Raw genomic sequence first — 17,693 nt, 5'->3', positions numbered from 1 at the left:
CCCCCGCAGGACAGACCTCCCTTTAGTTGGCTGTCTCCCAAAGCCCTATTCTGTGTAGGCACCAGGAAGAAAACTCCAGGTCTGACCCTCATGAACATTGGCACCCAGTTTGTTTGGAAGAAATAAAATTTTGAAACAAACCAACTCCCATGACAGCAACTGCTGTGATCATTACAGAGGAACCGACTGCTTCTTCGAATTGTGGTGCTAACGAGCACCTTCTCTGAGTTCTTCCGTACCATGCAGGACCGAATTTAGTGCTGGTGGCAACCTGTGCAACAATCTTTTTAGGTCGCTCCATCTCACCATTACCTCCTCCTCCACAGACTTCCCCACTCCCAACCTCCTCTGTACCCCTCATCTCTCCATAGCCCCTCTATCACATGCATTTAATTTGTTTTATAGCATTACTCCAAAGGTCAGATACTGCCCTGGGCGAAACAAAATTGGCGCCCTCGTTGTTGCATGTGAATAAAATGAAGGCGCATGGAGCCCATTTTGTGTTGACAAATCAATTACTGGGTGAAAACATCACTCCAGTGTCTGGGCTCTGAACACTATATTTCAGCACTGCCCCTAACTCATTTGGTTCACTCACAGCTTATCTCCATCACCTGTGGTGCCAAGTTGTTGGCAGGGCTGCTGGGGTTTTGATACTGTGCAGCATGGAATGCAAGGGAGATGGGAGTGGAAGAAAGGATGTTAATGGGCTTTTAAAAATGTCACCTGAAGTTAATAAAAAAATATTAAAACAGTTTATTCAAAATATTTGGGGCCAAATGCGAGGGACTCTGCTGTTGACATGACTTTAATGCAGACAGTTTCCAGTGCCCCTTTGAATGTTGGCGGCCTGGGCCCAGCTCGGACATGCCAAAAGCTGGCCCTACACTACTCATACAAGCGATGGGCATCAGAGCACTTTACATCGCACACCTACTATACAGGGACAATGAATCATAAGTGTGTAAATGAGTCTATAGGAAATGTTATATAAGATAATGAGGATTACAAGGTATAGGAATCACTTAATTCATACAGGGAGGCATTTATTTGTACTTTTTTGGTCTGTAGAAGCACAAACTCTGGATTTAAAATGTACTACAATGGTTAGGGTTGGATTTACTAATAAGAATGTATTTCTGCCACACTAACTCTTTTAAGCAACATTAGGATAATGAAAGATTGGGATAAAACATAAGGATCCGACCACATGACTTATAGTTTGCATGCAGCTCTTTCATGACAGTTCATAGGTAAATATATTAGGATTGTAAAGGATCTCTGTGACAAAGGGCAGTAACCCACTGAGCTATCCACATAAAATACAGTTCTTTGATCTGCATGGTACATGTTCTTTCTAGCTGGCATATTAACCCCCAAGTGTTACTTTAAGATGAGACAGAACTGTCACTAGGCAAAACTTGATCTCTCTCCAGCCGGAACATTAATCGCTTAAGTTATCTTGACATTTTTATTGCTGCCTGAAAACTGTCTGACACACAAGGAACTCTGCAGCGGATGCTTTTAGATCCATGATCATTTCTAAACACATAAACAGCAGCCCCCCGCCCAGCACTCTATGCCGGGTGTGGCTGCACCGCGCTATAGCTGGGACTTGTACTTTGGATCTAAAGGGAGGTGTGCAGTGTACTGCTTAGCTACCTGAGCTGCTCTAACATCGGTTTGGAGATCATTTATGAACTTGCCATTTTACCTACTAAAACTTTTACCCTCAGTGTTAGGATGAAAATGCGAACAGGCATATGGCCCTGCCCTGAGTGCCTGACTGCATGTGAAACTGGTTTCCTGACTTTTTGTTTGGTGCTGGCATCACCCTACTCTATTGTGTGCACAGAAGCTTAGACCTGTCCCCCGAGATGCAAGGACAGAACGTAATCTGTGACATGATGGGGTGCACAAAGTGTGGCCCATTGAGTGCTTAGGACTGATGTTTGTATCTCAGGTAAGTCAAATAAAGTGGCGGTGGCTTTGCCCCGAGTTTTTGTGAATCAGCACACTGACTCAACCTTATTGTCTGCGTCAGAGAATAGGAAGTCTACAGACCCCTCTGTTGTAAACTTTTCCAGTTAGGTGAACACCATATCCTTGTTCTGACATGCCTAGTGTGTCTATCTGAAGAGTGTTGCACATTTATTGTGTGGTGAATGCTTCACTACTGGGAGCAGTCAGACCCATTGCAGATTTTTCTCAAGTCGGCATGGTACAAGACAGAGGGTGGATACAGCTTCCCCAGACAGTAGAGGTGTATTGGCTGCATTCCTGTGGCTGGATGGTGGAGACCCAGACAGTGAGGTGAAGGAGGGTGGAAATAGGGCTCCGCTAAAACATTCAATGAGGTCCTTTTTGGCAAAGGGCTGCAAATTAGTTCTTCTTGAGAATTGCCATTTGGTAGAAGGTAGGTGTGGTGGGTGGAACCGCAGTTTCTGTTGTTCAAGGAGAGGACATTTCTAGACCGGACCTGCCATTTTGACCTGATGATTTAGCGGCATATTTCATTTCCAAAGTGGAAAGGATTTATAAACAATTTCCCGCGTCAATACAATCTACTGATTCGGTAGAGGCAACGGCCTGCTCATTGGATAAGTTCCCGCTGATCGTGCATGCCCAGCTGGAGGCACTCTGTTTTAAAATAAAATCTGGTTCTCCCCTTGATCCGCTTAGGCCAGGTCATTTTCTTAAGCTTCTTCCTACAATTCAGGGCCCTCTGTGTGACATCTTAAATGCTTCATTGACCACAGGAATTGTGCCCACTGCTTGGAAGATAGCCAAAGTCCTGCCTCTAATAAAGAAACCCAACTTAGATCCAGATCGTCCTGAGAACTATAGGCCTATCTCCCGCCTACCTTGGGCATCGCAGATTCTGGAGACATATGTCAATGCCACGCTCTCCAACTTCCTGTCCTCTAATAACATTTTGTATCCCTTGCAAAATGGCTTTCGCCCCGGTCACAGCACGGAGTCAGCACTGTTGGCCGTGACAGAACATCTTTGGGCATCTTTGGATAATGGGCACACTGCGGCATTAATCCTGCTAGACTTGAGTGCCGCATTTCACACCGTGTCCCATGCTATTTTGCTGAGACGATTAGAGGAGGTTGGGATCAATGGCTTGGCCTTACGCTGGCTGGCATCCTTCCTAGAGGATAGGACTTTCGAAGTTTCTGTGCCCCCGTTTTCCTCAGGGACTTTCAAGGTGAGACAAGGTGTACCTCAGGGCTCATCTTTGAGCCCTTTGCTTTTTAATATCTACGTGCTGCCACTGGCTCTTCTCGCAAAGAGCCGTGGTTTGACCCTTGTCTCTTATGCTGACGATACACAGTTGGTGGTAGCCCTGTCTAGCAATACCGTTAGGGGTAATAGCCTAGACGCCGCCCGCTTCTGCACCAATTTGGCAGCAGTGGCGGACTGGCTTACCATCAACTGTTTGCAGCTAAACGCTGAGAAAACGGAAATTCTGCTGACGGGGAAAGACCAGGGTCTTTGGAGTAATGATTGGTGGCCCCAGAGCCTTGGACATGCACCCCCTCCAAAGACGGTGGTGAAAAACCTCGGTGTTTGGGTAGATAGCAATCTTAACTACCAAACCCAGACGAAGAAGGTGGCTGGCACATGTTTTGGGCTGCTTAGGAGCTTTAAGTCTATTTTTAAGTTCTTTGATGCCCCTACTAGACAGCTGATTATCCAAGCCACAATCCTGTCACGGCTGGACTATGCTTCGACTCTCTATTTGGGGGCCAATAAGGTTGAGGTCCACAGGTTACAGAGAGTCCAGACCGCTGCGGCTAGAATGTTGCTAGGTCTACATAGATCTAGCTCTGCCTCGGATGCAATTCGAAGACTACACTGGTTGCCTATGGAAAGACGTATAGAGTTCAAGGCACTTTGTGTGGTCTTCAAGGCATGGAAGCTGGCTTCTCCACAGATATTAACAGACCTAATCCAGCCTTATGAGCCCACGCGCCAACTTCGATCTAGCCAAAACCTGTTGAAGGTGCCACGGGTTAAGAAAACCAGGGCAGGTGGTAGATCTTTTAGGTATAAGGCAGCCAGGCTGTGGAATTCTCTCCCAGCATTTATTCATGGTCTAAGGGATTATCTGCCTTTCAGGAAGGCCCTTAAGACCTATCTCTTCCCCAAAGTCTAATCTGTGTTGGAAGGTGTCTTGAGGGCTTAGTCCTTGTCAGGAGCGCCGGGACGCGCCTTTGTTGGGGCAGCTGTTGCGCTATATAAATTGTTATAACATAACATAACATTTTGTCTGTCCTTGATTATTACTTCTGAAGGGCTGATGACAACAGGTGCGGAGATTCCATACTTAATTGTGCCATTGTTTTGGCTAATTCCTGTTTAGAGACAACTTCGTTGCTACCTAGCATCTTGCAAAAAGGCAGAATCTGGGGAGAGGTCAGAAAATTACATTTGAAAGAAGCAACCCAACCCAACCCATATAGGTAAAACTTAAGACAGTGGATCCACATTCCATGCCTGAAAATTTTGTATACAAGTGGGACCCAATCTATGGCACTTTGTTCCAGTTTCTTCATGAAAAAGGAATAGAGTGTGCCGCAGAGTACTTGAAGACATGTTGTGGTGCCCGTGCTGATGTCTGCAAGAAAGCCTTTCTCCTAGAGAAGAGGCGATGTCACCTGAAGTCTGCAATTTCTTCTGGAGGATCCTAGTGTCTGACCACGACTTCCAGACTCTAGTCACTTTCTTGCGACCATGAGAGTTGAGCCATGTGTACAATTGTTTGCTACTAATATGTTCAACCTGCTACCCTTGTTGATCGTATGTGTGGCAGCATAGTAAATACACATTTTGTACCCGATTAAAAGGAATCTGTACTCACGTTAAGATGCCAGAGAATAATACAAGTAATAACGATGCCAGAGACTAATACAAGTTATAACGCCAGAGATATTACAAGGCATGTTGGTTTATGGGATGCAAAACAAGCTGGTGATATTTAACAATGATCAAGGCCATATGACAAATCACGATGTGCATGCTTGGTTTCCTTTTGTTTGGTTATTGACAGAGGTACTTTTTTAGTTTTCAGTATTTTCAGCCTCATGGGAATGCCCACATCGTGGACGCCATCTTGTTTGCTGCTCCTATGGCCAGCCGCCGAGCAAGGATTGATGAGCGTTGGAGATAGTCACCTCAACATGCAGTCTAGCAGCTTCTGAGTCGGCCTTGGAGAACGCAGTAGGCGGCCCGCTGTAGAGCGCATCAGCACTCAGGTAGGAGGACTTTTGTCCAGCTTCTATGTATCACGCATGGCGTTACATCTGAGCTACCTTTTGGAGTGCAAAGAGACAGCTCTTAATTCTGTGCATATGGTACATATTTGCAATGGCGCTTTGAACAAATGATGCAAGGTCAATACTATAATCATTAATGAGCCCTTTGAATAAACAGAGAGTTTTGAGCATTGGGTTTAATTTGTGGAGAACTTTACTGAAGACTGTTCTTTTTTTAATAAATCTTTATGTTACAATAAAGAACACATGAGAGTTCTGGTCATTTCCTTCCCCATGTAGTATTGCGTGATACAGTGCAGCAATTATAAGGTCGTTTACATTTCTCTTATAATTTCAATTATTTATCACCTTACACTGTCTCTTGAGGCGTAATTTTCCCAAGATTGCACTTAGTCCTCTTCAAACTGGGCAGTTCGGCTAACAGGCTGGCACAGCATTCCCCTACTTTCATTCCAACTCCCCCAGATCCTCGTCCATTTATTTGGGCAACCTCTACCTCCATATATCACCCTTTCTGCTTGCATGCACCAATCCATATTTGCCTTCCAATCCCTTAAGGTAGGCCCCGAGACTGCTCCCCAAACCCTTGATATGTTATGTTTCATCACCACGAGGCCCAGTGTGACTCATAATCCTTCCCCTGTTGGTAAGTCTGTTGCCTCCCAAATATTCAATAGGCACAATCGAGGGGAGGCCTCTATATTATCTTTCTACAATGCCATCATGCAGGACATCACTGCCCTCTAATACTCCTGAATCACCAGGCAGTCCCACCGCATGTGGAAGAATGTGTCCTTATAGTCGCAGCCTTTGGGACATTTTGGGGAGTCACCCATTTTGACCTGTGTCGTGTAGGCATAATACGTCCTGTGAAGAATCTTTAGTTGGACCAGTCAAAAACGGGAACATATGGCCACCTCTCTCAGTGACGTAATCGCCTCCTGCCACTCATCATCCTCCAATTACCCCAGGTCCTCAGTCCACTTGTCCAGTACCCTTGCTACAGTGTTTGGGGAGTTTTACAGTATTTTCCGGTACATTAGGGATATTGCTTTTCTTGGCATAAACTCATCAAGGAGTCTGTATTCTAACGAAGAGGATTCAAGGGAGGTCTACCATTCCAAAATGACCCTTTTTGGCGTGCTTCATATTTGGAGGTAGCGAAAGGTCTCCACAGGTGCCAACTCATATTCTTTCTGGAGATCAATAAAGGATTTCACTTTCACATTAGCCCAAAGGTCTCCAACCCGTGTGATGCCTAAAAGGTCCCATTTGTCAAACCCCAGTTGTTTTGCTAGGTGGCCCGGTTTTGCTGTTTCCCACAGCGGTGTGGCTTGAGTAATTTTATCGCACCATCCCAATGCTGCCGCATGCTAAATTTTGAAGGTCACTGAAGATGGGGCAATTGATGGTGTGTCTTGTTTCCCCCTATAGATGGCTCAGAGGTAGACCATTGATAGCATATTATGCCTATCCTTTCTATAGGCCAGTTTGTCGTGGAGCATATGGGCCCAGGGATTAATTACAGTGAGTTTGGTTGCCCAGTAAAAGTACTGAAGTGCAGAGGGTGCAACCCCCCCCCTTCATATCATCCCCTAGTCAGTTTTTGTAGAGCTATCCTCGGGGTCCCCCCATCCTAAAGGAGTGTACGCACCGCTGCTTCTATCGCTCAGAAATATGTAGGTGGGAAGAGGTACGGTGTGTATGGAGGACAACAAAAACCAACGTAATGGCAACTTCTTGTAGAGGGATGCCTTTCCCAATAAAGACAGGGGCAGAGTCCTGCACTGTTGCACATCTTCTGGGAGACATCACGGGGGGTTATAAATTGTGGTCCTGGGAAAACACTGGGTCCCTGATGATGTATATACCCAGTTATTGAATTCCCTTGGTCACCACCCTTGCTGTACATGACCTAGGGAGACGTGGCTCTTCACCATGTAGGACATTGTCCAGATATTTATCCCAATTTATGGTATAACCTGAACACTGTACAGGGCAAAGCTATGGAGTATTCTGTGCAACGTGGGATAAGGGTTTGCCACATAGAGGAGGATGCCATCCACATATTGGGAGATCCTATCTTCCTAATCCTCACACCATTTAAGCCCCCTGATTAGTGGGTCTCCCAATATCCATACCACCAGGGGTTCCAGAACTACGAGCGAAGATCAGTGGGGAAAGGGGCAACCCTGTCTGGTGCCCCTTTTTAATTTAAAGATCACCCATTTTCCTTCATTTACCATCACTTGTGCTAGGGGATCTGTGTATAAGAGATTTATCAATGCTAAAAACTTTGGCCCGAACCCCTGTCTCGCCAGGATCTCAAACAGAAATGGCCATTCCAGCATGTCAAATGCCATACTGGCGTCCAGTGACACCACAACAACACTTTCCAGAACATACTTCGCCCTTCCCAACACCCCTTGTAGACGTCGCAGATTGAGTGCGGTGTTCCTGCCAAGAATGAAGCCCAACTGGTCGAGGCGAATGAAGGTGCTGATCACTTGGGCCAAGTGAGTAGCTAATAACTTGACCAAAATCTTGAACTCAGCATTTAATAGGGAAATTGGCTTGTAGGACATACAGCAGTCCGATTGTTTTCCTGCTTTATCTATCACCACAATGTAAGCAAGCCTCTGATCTTCTGGAAGCCTCCCAACCTCCAGACTCTCATTAAACATCTTGACAAGATAAGGGGCTATCTTGGAGGCTGTTAGTAATTACAATTCAATAGGGAGACTGTTAGGGCCCATTGCTTTCAAAGAATTTAGGGACTAAATGCCTTGGGTCACTTCATTCTACGTGAGGTTCGCTTCTAGTGTATCCCTATCAGCCACAGTCAGTAATGGCATTTTGAGGGTGTACAATAGGTCCTGTGCTTCATCCACGATAGTTTCTGTGGCTGGGGTATATAGTTGTGTGTAGTATGCCTCAAAAGCGTCAGCAATACCTTGCCTGTCTCTTACTGGCATTCTTCCCTCCATGAGAACCTTAAACACCTACCTCAATGCTGCTTCCTTTGTATCTAACCACACCATGAGTTTGCCCACTCTATCTCCCACCTCGTATAATCGGTGTAAGGTCACTTAATATCTAGTTCTGGCTGCGCCCTCTGCAATATCTCTATTCTCTTTATGTTTGATGTTTAGTCTATGTTGCACCTCCGTGAGGTCTGTCGAGAGCATTTCAGCCTCCAGACACTGGATCTCAATCTGTAACTACTCTAACTATGCCTTCTTCTCCTTTTTGTGAACAGCAATTAGCGAGACACCCTGTCCTCTTATCACTGCATGAAAGGCCTCCTAACACACTGTACCATCCTGCTCATTAAAGTACTGGTCAGTGGCCTTTTGCATTTCAGCTTGGATATGAAGCACCATAAAGAACCAGGGGTTTAGCAGCACCACACGCCCCCCAGAATCGGTCCATCTACCATAAATAGCGGAGATTGGGGAGTGGTACGAGATCCCCCTTGGGAGGTGGTGCACTTCGCCAAAGGCTGGGAGCTGCCCCTCTAAGCCAAATATATAGTCTATGCACGATAAGCTACCATGTTGCCCAGAATGGAAAGTGAATTTACAGGCCATTGGATTGTGCACAAGCCACACATCTACCAGGACTATAGAAGACAAAATATCTGCCAGGACCAGCGGTCTTTGTCTCCGTTGATGGCTGCATTGCAGTCACCGCCTATAATCAGCTTCCCTTGCAGTAGTCGTATAACAAGCACACCCATGTTGGGTAGTGCTGCAGTGTGAAGCCTCAGGGGAATATAGAGGGAGATGAGGTTAAAGAGGCGGCCCTCCCAGCGTCCAGAGAGTGCCACAAAGTGTCCGTATGGATCATGCGTGATTTGCTGTATTGTGAAAGGAAAAGTGTTTCCGCACAGGATACCTACCCTCCTAGAGCCCCTAGTTTAGCCCGCATGTGCCACTAATTTGTAACCCCGCCTATTTAATGCACCATAGATTGTGCCCTGCAGATGCGTTTCTTGGATGAGGACTATGTCGAGTGAGTGCCACTTTAAGTGATGTAGCATCACTTCTCGTTTAGATTTGTCCCTCTGTGGTAAATAATTTAATTACCGGGACTTAATTTGATACAGAAACATAATAAAATAGCTCAGTAAATAAGAGGCAGAATCCGTGGTATTAGAGGTTCGGAATGGGCTTTATTCCAATGGTCGATTATAATCGGTTGCTCCAAGTTCCATCACCACGAAGGTTCAGGAAGTGAAGTACATACGTTATTGACAATCAATTACTTTTATACAATAGGCATTACAGTGAAGCAAATACAAGAGGCGTAACAATTGATAGTGTGGATAAAATATTCGTGCATAGCAAAAATAGGCGTAACTAGGTGTGATTTAAAGAACGTCATCAGATGTGATGTCATAAGAGGGTGGTTACATGAAAGAATTTCGCAATGTCAGCAGAAATACTTGGCAGAAATGCGCGCGCAGCAGCATGACGTGTGATTGACGTGCAACTAGGGGGTGAAGGGGACTTGACATTTAGCTCTACATGTGGCGACAGAAGTCTGGAGGGTCAAGTCAACCTAATCCCAAATCATATCTAACATCCTATGTTTAAAGAACTAAGTTATCCAAAAGAGAGGTCTCTTCGCGTAGAATCTTATTCTATACTGACTATACTGACTGTTAGTGCGTGTACAAGCGTCTAAGTGTCTACACTAGATGCGAGGGCGGAAATCTTTTATAGCAATAGGGCTATGAATTACTTGCATAAAGACAGAGAAGCCGAGCCTTTGCTCGGTAGCTGGAAGAATGTTTACTTAAACTGCTAGACAGGAATGCATTGGGCAGGGAACGGAGCAGATAATTTCGAAGGTGAAATACAGTTTTTGGCAGGCAGCAGGCTGATGTCAGGCTTCGTGAGCCGCGCAGGGAATGAGACAAAGTTCATGGTCACAGATGCAGGCTCAGACTGGAGCTTTCAGAGGCAGAAGGCAAGAAGAGTTTGATGACAGAATCAGGGCCTACTTGCCTGGACTGTAAAATGGCATAAGTGAACCATATAAAGCCGGTGGCCTTTCATACTTAGGAATGGAATATCCGGCCTATTCATGGCGGATCTGACAGAGGACATGTTGACGGTGGACGCACATGTGTTTGCGTCTTCATAACTGGAACTGGAGGGAACATACATGTACTTATGATTCATACATGAAACCGTTGGGGTCCAAGATAGGGGACATAACTGATCAAAAAAATCCATATTTCCACATTCCCTCCTTGTCCCCTCTTGCCCGTTAAGAGATATCAATCTTCATCAATCAATTGATCTGTTCATATAACATCATTTGTTCTTCTTTCTTCTTCTGTGACGAATGAAATCTTGGTGGTGGAATACACGATGTGGCACACAGACCACAGATCGCTGGTCCACATTGTAGACATAGACAGCAACTGAATAGTATGAGAAAGCCAATACCTAGGAAAGATAGGACCTTCCATCCAAAGGTAGATAATACACTCCAAAACCAACCGGACCAAGTCCAGGTGCCTGGGTTCTGATGTATCTGGCTTACAATCTTATGAAGGCGAGTTATGGCTTTATATACAGATGGCGAATTTTCTGGTATGAAAATGCAACAGCTTGATCCGATGACCCTACAAGCTCCGCCCCTATCGGCCAGGATGACGTCAAGGACAAGACGATTTTGAAGCACAACAATCCGCATAGCAGACTGCTCTTCTGTTAAATTGCCTAAGGCGGAAATAGTTTCGTTCACTACTGTTTCAAGGGTTCTAGTTAATCTACGTATCAGCTTACTATTAGTAACGGTACCTATATAGGGAAAGAGACCTTTATTGAAATCTGTGTATTTTTCCCATGCTGTTTCAGTGTAATCGACTATTGGGAGATCTCTCCTTACTCTATTATTTACTAAATGAGTGTTTCTGTGATAATCAGGAGGAGCTAGGAAAACAGGTGGCAAAAGGAATCCAATGTAGCAAGTACCATCCCAATCTAGAGGCAAACGTACATATGCCGTCTGACCACATATGAAATAAGAATGGCGGGAAGCTCTAAATGTAGACTTGCCTTGATCACTAAATTCTACTACAGTGGTGCATCTACTATGGCCCATATGTATGGAACCATTCTTTCTTACACATAGTTCACCTTTTACTGGAAATATTGACATAGCGGGCAAAATTGGAGTAGCTTCTGATTCGACATTTAGGATCATAAGATTAAGCGTAAAATTACCTAATCCATACACTTCATTTTCTAGATCAGTTCCTGTTCTCTGGGGAAGTCCCTCCTTGTTAGGATAGCAGACTTTAAGCAAAACTAAGTTCAAATTTCCCCATACCCAGTTATCTTGATAAACTGCAGAATTCGAATCTAGGGAATTAATTAAACTAAACCATGCTCCACAGGAGCCGTTGTGTGTGAACGGGTATGGAAAGAGAGGTAGAATTCCTTTATAATTCTGATAGGGAGGGAGTCGGCCACATATCCAACAATTTGTAGCATTGCTAACTTGATGGGAATGATGTAACATACTAATAAACGTGTTATTGCGCAGCGCAAATCTATAAGACAACTCAAGCGGAGGTAATTCACTAAAAGAATGTTCAGCAGTAATATTATAAACATGTCTAGAAATAGGATAATATATGTGCAACAATATACTTGCAGTAATTATTAAAAGACTTAAGAAAAACAAAATTAATAACGTCACTATGCAATGACTACGCAGTGATTTACAGTACGCCTGTCGTTTCAACATTTTTCGGGTGTTATCTCTATTCAGGTCCAAGGGATACATGTCAGAGACAATTCAACCGCTTCACCTTGGAGAGGACTTAAACAATCAAATTGCTTGACTGATTGGACCTGAGCTTTAGTTTATAATGTTCGGAATTACTCTTTTCAACAAAAGGAAGTTTTGAGTCAATGGGTGAAGACACACGAGGTGTGGTATTCACATCTGATTGTAGTCAATGAAATTTCTTGATATGACTTGAATGAATCCAGCCTTTTCTGCCCTCGATCTTCACGGCTGTCCTCGTGGTGAGCAAAACCAGCTGAGGCGACTTCCACCTAGGTTCCAGCTGAGTCTTTCGATCAAAGTTCCTCACTAAGACCAGGTCCCCCGGGACTACGTCATGGGGCTTCACCTCAGTGTTGTCAGGAAAAGCTGCAGCTACCTGTGAACGACAAGATTGTAGTGCAGACATCAAGGAAGCCAAGTAATCTGTCAGCATATTACAGTCAATATCAGTTATTTTGCGTGGTATAGGCGTCCCCCACATATTTGGTGGTCTGCCGAAGATCACTTCATACGGGGATAGCCCTGTTCGAGAGTGTGCTACCATTCTTGTGTAAAAGAGTGCAACTGGTAATGCTACTACCCAGTCGACACCTTTCTCTCTGCATATTTTGGACAATCTAATTTTCAGAGTCTGATTATGTCTTTCTACGAGACCTGCTGCCTCGGGGTGTCGGACACAGTGGAATTTCCACTGATAGCCTAACAAAAGTGAAACGTGTTTCATTAATTCGGATGAGAACGGCTGGCCGTTATCTGAGTGAACAACACGTGGTAAACCGTATCGTGGGAAGAATTCTCGAACCAACTGTTTGGCAGTAGTCGGGGCAGTGTAATCTGAAACCGGGTATGCCTCCGTCCAACGGGAAAGAGCACAAACAACTACGAGAACATATTTGAATCCTCTACATCGTTCCATCTGGATATAATCCATCTGGAGGACTTCAAAAGGGTGATCAGGAGGCTGAAATCCACCCTGTTCTACGGGAACACTTTTTCCTGGGTTGAACTGGCAACAGATCATACAGGTACGAACTTTTTGTTTGGCTGCTGCTCGTAAATGTTTATTGAACCAAATGTGTTGAATGCTATCTAGCATAGCTTTTTCTCCTAGATGTGCGGGACTATGTACAGTGTTAATTATAACTTGGACCATTGAATCAGGAAGGAACCACACAGACTTTTCCTTCATCATCCATCCTTGATCCGTTTGGATCCCTCCTAATTCAGTCCATTTCTTTATTTCGTCTGGTGTAGCATGTGTCTGTATGTCAATTACATCAAGAGTAGGATCTTTAACCGTCATACAATGTGTTGGCGTCGGGACTATTGTCTTTGTCATGTCGGATGTTTGAGTTTGAGCAGTCTGTTTAGCTGTTCTGTCCGCTAGATCATTGCCTTGAGAAATGATATCAGTAACTTTCGTATGAGCTTTACATTTCATAATTGATATTGCAGTTGGTAGATGTATTGCATCTAATAAGGCATGAATGAGGGGTCCGTGCTGAATGTGGGTACCGTGAGAAGTTAAATAACCTCTCTCTCGCCACAGCACGCCGAAGTCATGTACAACTCCGAATGCATAACGTGAATCAGTGTATATGTTGACTTTTTTATTTGTGGCTTGAATACAGGCTTGTGTCAGAGCGATGAGCTCTGCGGCTTGAGCTGACAAGGTATTTATGCGATTTGTTTCAATGACTTCAGTATCTGTTGTGACTGCGTAAGCAGCCACTAAGTCTCCTGTACTTGTTCTCATACATGAACCATCTACATACAACGTCAGGTCTGGGTCTGACAATGGGACATCGGTTAAGTCTTGTCTGGGTTTCGTCGTGATTGTAATAACTTCAATACAGTCATGGGCTAGTGGGTCTGTTCCGATCACAGGTAAAAGTGTGGCAGGATTCAATGTGTTACAACGTCTGATTTCTATATGTGGCTGAAACAATGTTAATTCGTACCCAGTGAGTCGCGCTATAGTCAAGTGTTGTGTTTGCGTTCTATTTACAAGAACCTCTACTGCATGTGGTACTTGAACTGTCAATGGATGTCCTAACACTATGGCATCGCTTTGTCTGATTGCTAAAGCTGTTGCTGCCACTGATTTTAGACACGCAGGCAAAGCCTGAGCTACGGGATCTAATGTACTAGAAAAATAAGCACATGGTTTGTGTGATCCTGCTTGTTCCTGTGTGAGTACTGACAAGGCAGTACCTTCGCGTTCTGTAACAAAAAGTGTAAACTGTTTACTGTAACATGGCGTTGCTAAGACAGGTGCTTGACATAAAGCTTTCTTTAAGCTTTCAAAAGCTTGTGTATGTTCCTGAGTCCAAGGGAGAACAGTCGATGTGGCTGCCTCCTGTGTTGTCAACTGAATGAGTGGTTTTGCTAGAAATGCATACTGAGGGATCCACTGCCTACAATATGAAGTGAGGCCTATGAAAGCCCGTACCTCCTTTTGTGTCTTGGGTATTGGCATGTTAGCTATTAACTGAATGCGGTCGGGTGTAAGCTGCCTTCCCTCCTTGGACAGCGAGTGTCCAAGATAAACAACTCGCTGGACACAGAATTGCAGCTTAGAAGGGGACACCTTGTGCCCCTTTGCGGCTAGAAATTGTAAAACTGTCAGTGATGCTTTCTCACATTCGGGTTCGCTTCTAGCGGTGATCAGCAGATCATCGACATATTGAAGCAGAGCAGTGTTAACTGGCATGTGGATACTGTCGAGTTCTCGTTTCAGTGCTTGGCTATAGATGCTGGGGCTTTCTGTAAATCCTTGAGGTGCGCGGGAGAATTTAAAGCTACGTCCATTTAAACTAAATCCGAACAAATATTGGCTTTCCGGATCTATTGGGACGCTGAAAAAGGCATTCTTGAGATCAATTACAGTTTAGAATGTTGCTTCGGAATCAATAGCTGTCAGTAATGACGAGATATCTGGGACCACAGGGAATTGTGGCACAATGCACTTGTTTAATTCGCGCAGATCAATAACCAATCGATATACTGGCGGGGCCTTCGGATCTGTTCGTTTAAGAATCGGAATTATCGGTGAATTACATACATTGGAGTCTGTTTCCACAACCACTCCTTGGGCAATGAGCTCGTCAATGATTTGCAGTAAAGCCACTACAGCATCTGGTGGTAACTTGTATTGTCGCATTCGTGGTAGTACCACTCCTGCCTTTAGTGTGACTCGATATGGTGTAATATTCATGCAACCAACATCAGTAGGGCCTTGTGCCCATAGATGTGTAGGTAAAGTCTGTAATCGGGGATCCATGTCTCTAGACACATAATGACCTTTGAAATCACGTAAAAACAATCTTACTCCTTCCGGAGAACAACATATTATAGCTCCTAGAGCTTTCAGTGTTTTTATACCTAACAAGTTTTCTGGACATGATTTAGTAAGCAATAAATCTGTAGTTCGGGTCAAAGGTCCTATCGTAAGTGGAAGAGGCTGTGACACTTCATTAACAATAGGTTTTCCTGAAAAACCAAGGGAAATATTCTGTGAGCCTGAGAGGGGTGCCCCTGGAACTTCACTACGTTTTATAGTTGTTCGACTTGCCCCTGTATCGAGTAAAAATTTTCTGTCTTGGCCTAATAATTCACTATGTACATAAGGTCCCTCTTGGTCTACAGGGACCTCGATAAGGGGTAAGTCAACTTCCCTCTCTAGGCTGGTTCATGCGTATCGCTGATAATCAGGATAGTCATACTGTGCGGTCTGGTACAGTTGTCTTGTCGTCGTTTGTGTGGCAGCAACAGGCAGCGCTGGTGCAGCTGGCACAAACTGTATAGACTGTGATGGAGCTGGCATGGACTGCGCATGCTGCGGGGCTCCTTGTTCATTCTGATCCTGTCTGGGTGGCCGTGGTCTTTCTTTTGTATTACCTATGGCGATATTATGTTTCAAAACTGGACAGTCGTGTACGTAATGACCTGGCTTTTTACAGTAATTGCATGTCCCTTTTACAGGTCCTGTTGAAGCACCGGAATGTGCCGTACCCTTTTTATGTCCTTCAGCTGGAACTGTCTGGGAGACTAGCATTTTCATTTTCGTGTCTTTCATGCGTCTGTGTTCATGTTCTTGTTCCTCTCTAATTCTATTGTGATGGTACTGTAACATTTGTAACATTTGTGATGGAGTGTTACCTTGCCAGGTACTCTCGAATTTTAATACTCTGTTCTTTACTTGAGGCAAGGCATTTTCTACTAATTTTGTCACAAACAGATGTGGGTATGATTCGCTACTTGCTTTTATGCCACTATTTATACCAAAACATTTTTCAAATCTGGCATAGAAATCACTAGTGTCTTCATCTTGCTTCTGTTTACAGGCTGAAATTGTACCCCAATCTTCCTTTTTCGTAGTCAATAAACGTGGCAGTACCTGTACTAGTAAACCTGGTAGTGCCTTAGTTTTATCCCCGAGCCCTGCTCCTGCAGTTCGGGCTTTTTCTTCTGCTTCTAATGCTGACCATTCTATCTTTTGGTCTCCTACCTCCCACTCCTTTTCCCTGAGTTTTTCATAAATGCCAGCAGGCATTAATACCTTTAATATTGTCATAATGTCGGGATAGGTATACTCTCCCATGAGTAACATGTCTTTAATTTCTCGGTGAAAACCTGCTGGGTCTTTGTCATGACTGGGTACCACTTTCTTCATTTCTAACAATTCTATTTTCGATATGGGCGTATATACAAACACGCGTTTAAACTCATTGTCCTCGCCTTTTATTGGGTGTACTTCTCGTAAGGGATTCTGTCTGTCCATGTAATACGTGGTTCTTTCCTTAATGGGCAGTGAGACATGTTCTGAGCATACAAAAAGAATGTACTGTTTTCTTGATTCTAGTATTTCTTTAATTAATTTAGTACCTGAACCTCTCCATCTATTCATGAGCAATTCAGTCAATATATCAGGTAAGGGACCAGGATCCGAATGCTGACTCTGATATAGTATAAGGAGTTGTTGAATCATATAAATCCCAGCTAAACGCTGTTCATCTGGGGTGAGATTCAAAAATGTGCGTGCTACTGTATCATCACTATACTTTCCGGGACTGTCAACCCAATGGACAGCTGACCTAGCTAATTCTTGTTCATCCATAGAATCGAGAAAATGATAACCCCTTCGTTCTCGGAGTAATTTGTCAGCTGCTTGGAATGAATGCTCGTTAGACCTTATATTAATTATAGGTGTTTGGAAATTCCTGTTATTATCTGGACATATCGGACGTATCGGGTCAATAAGACATCTATTACTATTACAAGATCTTCCTCTACCTACATAAGCTATGGTGTCTGACTGTCCTGTGGGCAGTCCTGATCCTTCCTCCTCGCTTTGTTCGAACTGGTCTACCGCTAATCTTTCTTCGTGTAGGCGTTCTATTTCTTTACGGATCTTTCGGCACATGGCTATTATACAATTTTGCTTATCATGTCTCCCTTCTGATATATTCTGGCTCCATCTGGTAAGAATTTGCATTGCTTCCGGGTCTACCCCCGGTCGGTCTTGATTTCTGATCACACAATTTATGAGGAAACGTAACAGTTCCCCCTGTATCTCCACTTTCTGGTATTCCA

The sequence above is a fragment of the Triturus cristatus genome, chromosome 11 (genome assembly GCF_964204655.1).
Source record: "Triturus cristatus chromosome 11, aTriCri1.1, whole genome shotgun sequence".
NCBI classification, from domain to species: Eukaryota; Metazoa; Chordata; class Amphibia; order Caudata; family Salamandridae; genus Triturus; species Triturus cristatus.
This window is presented reverse-complemented; position numbering follows the sequence as displayed.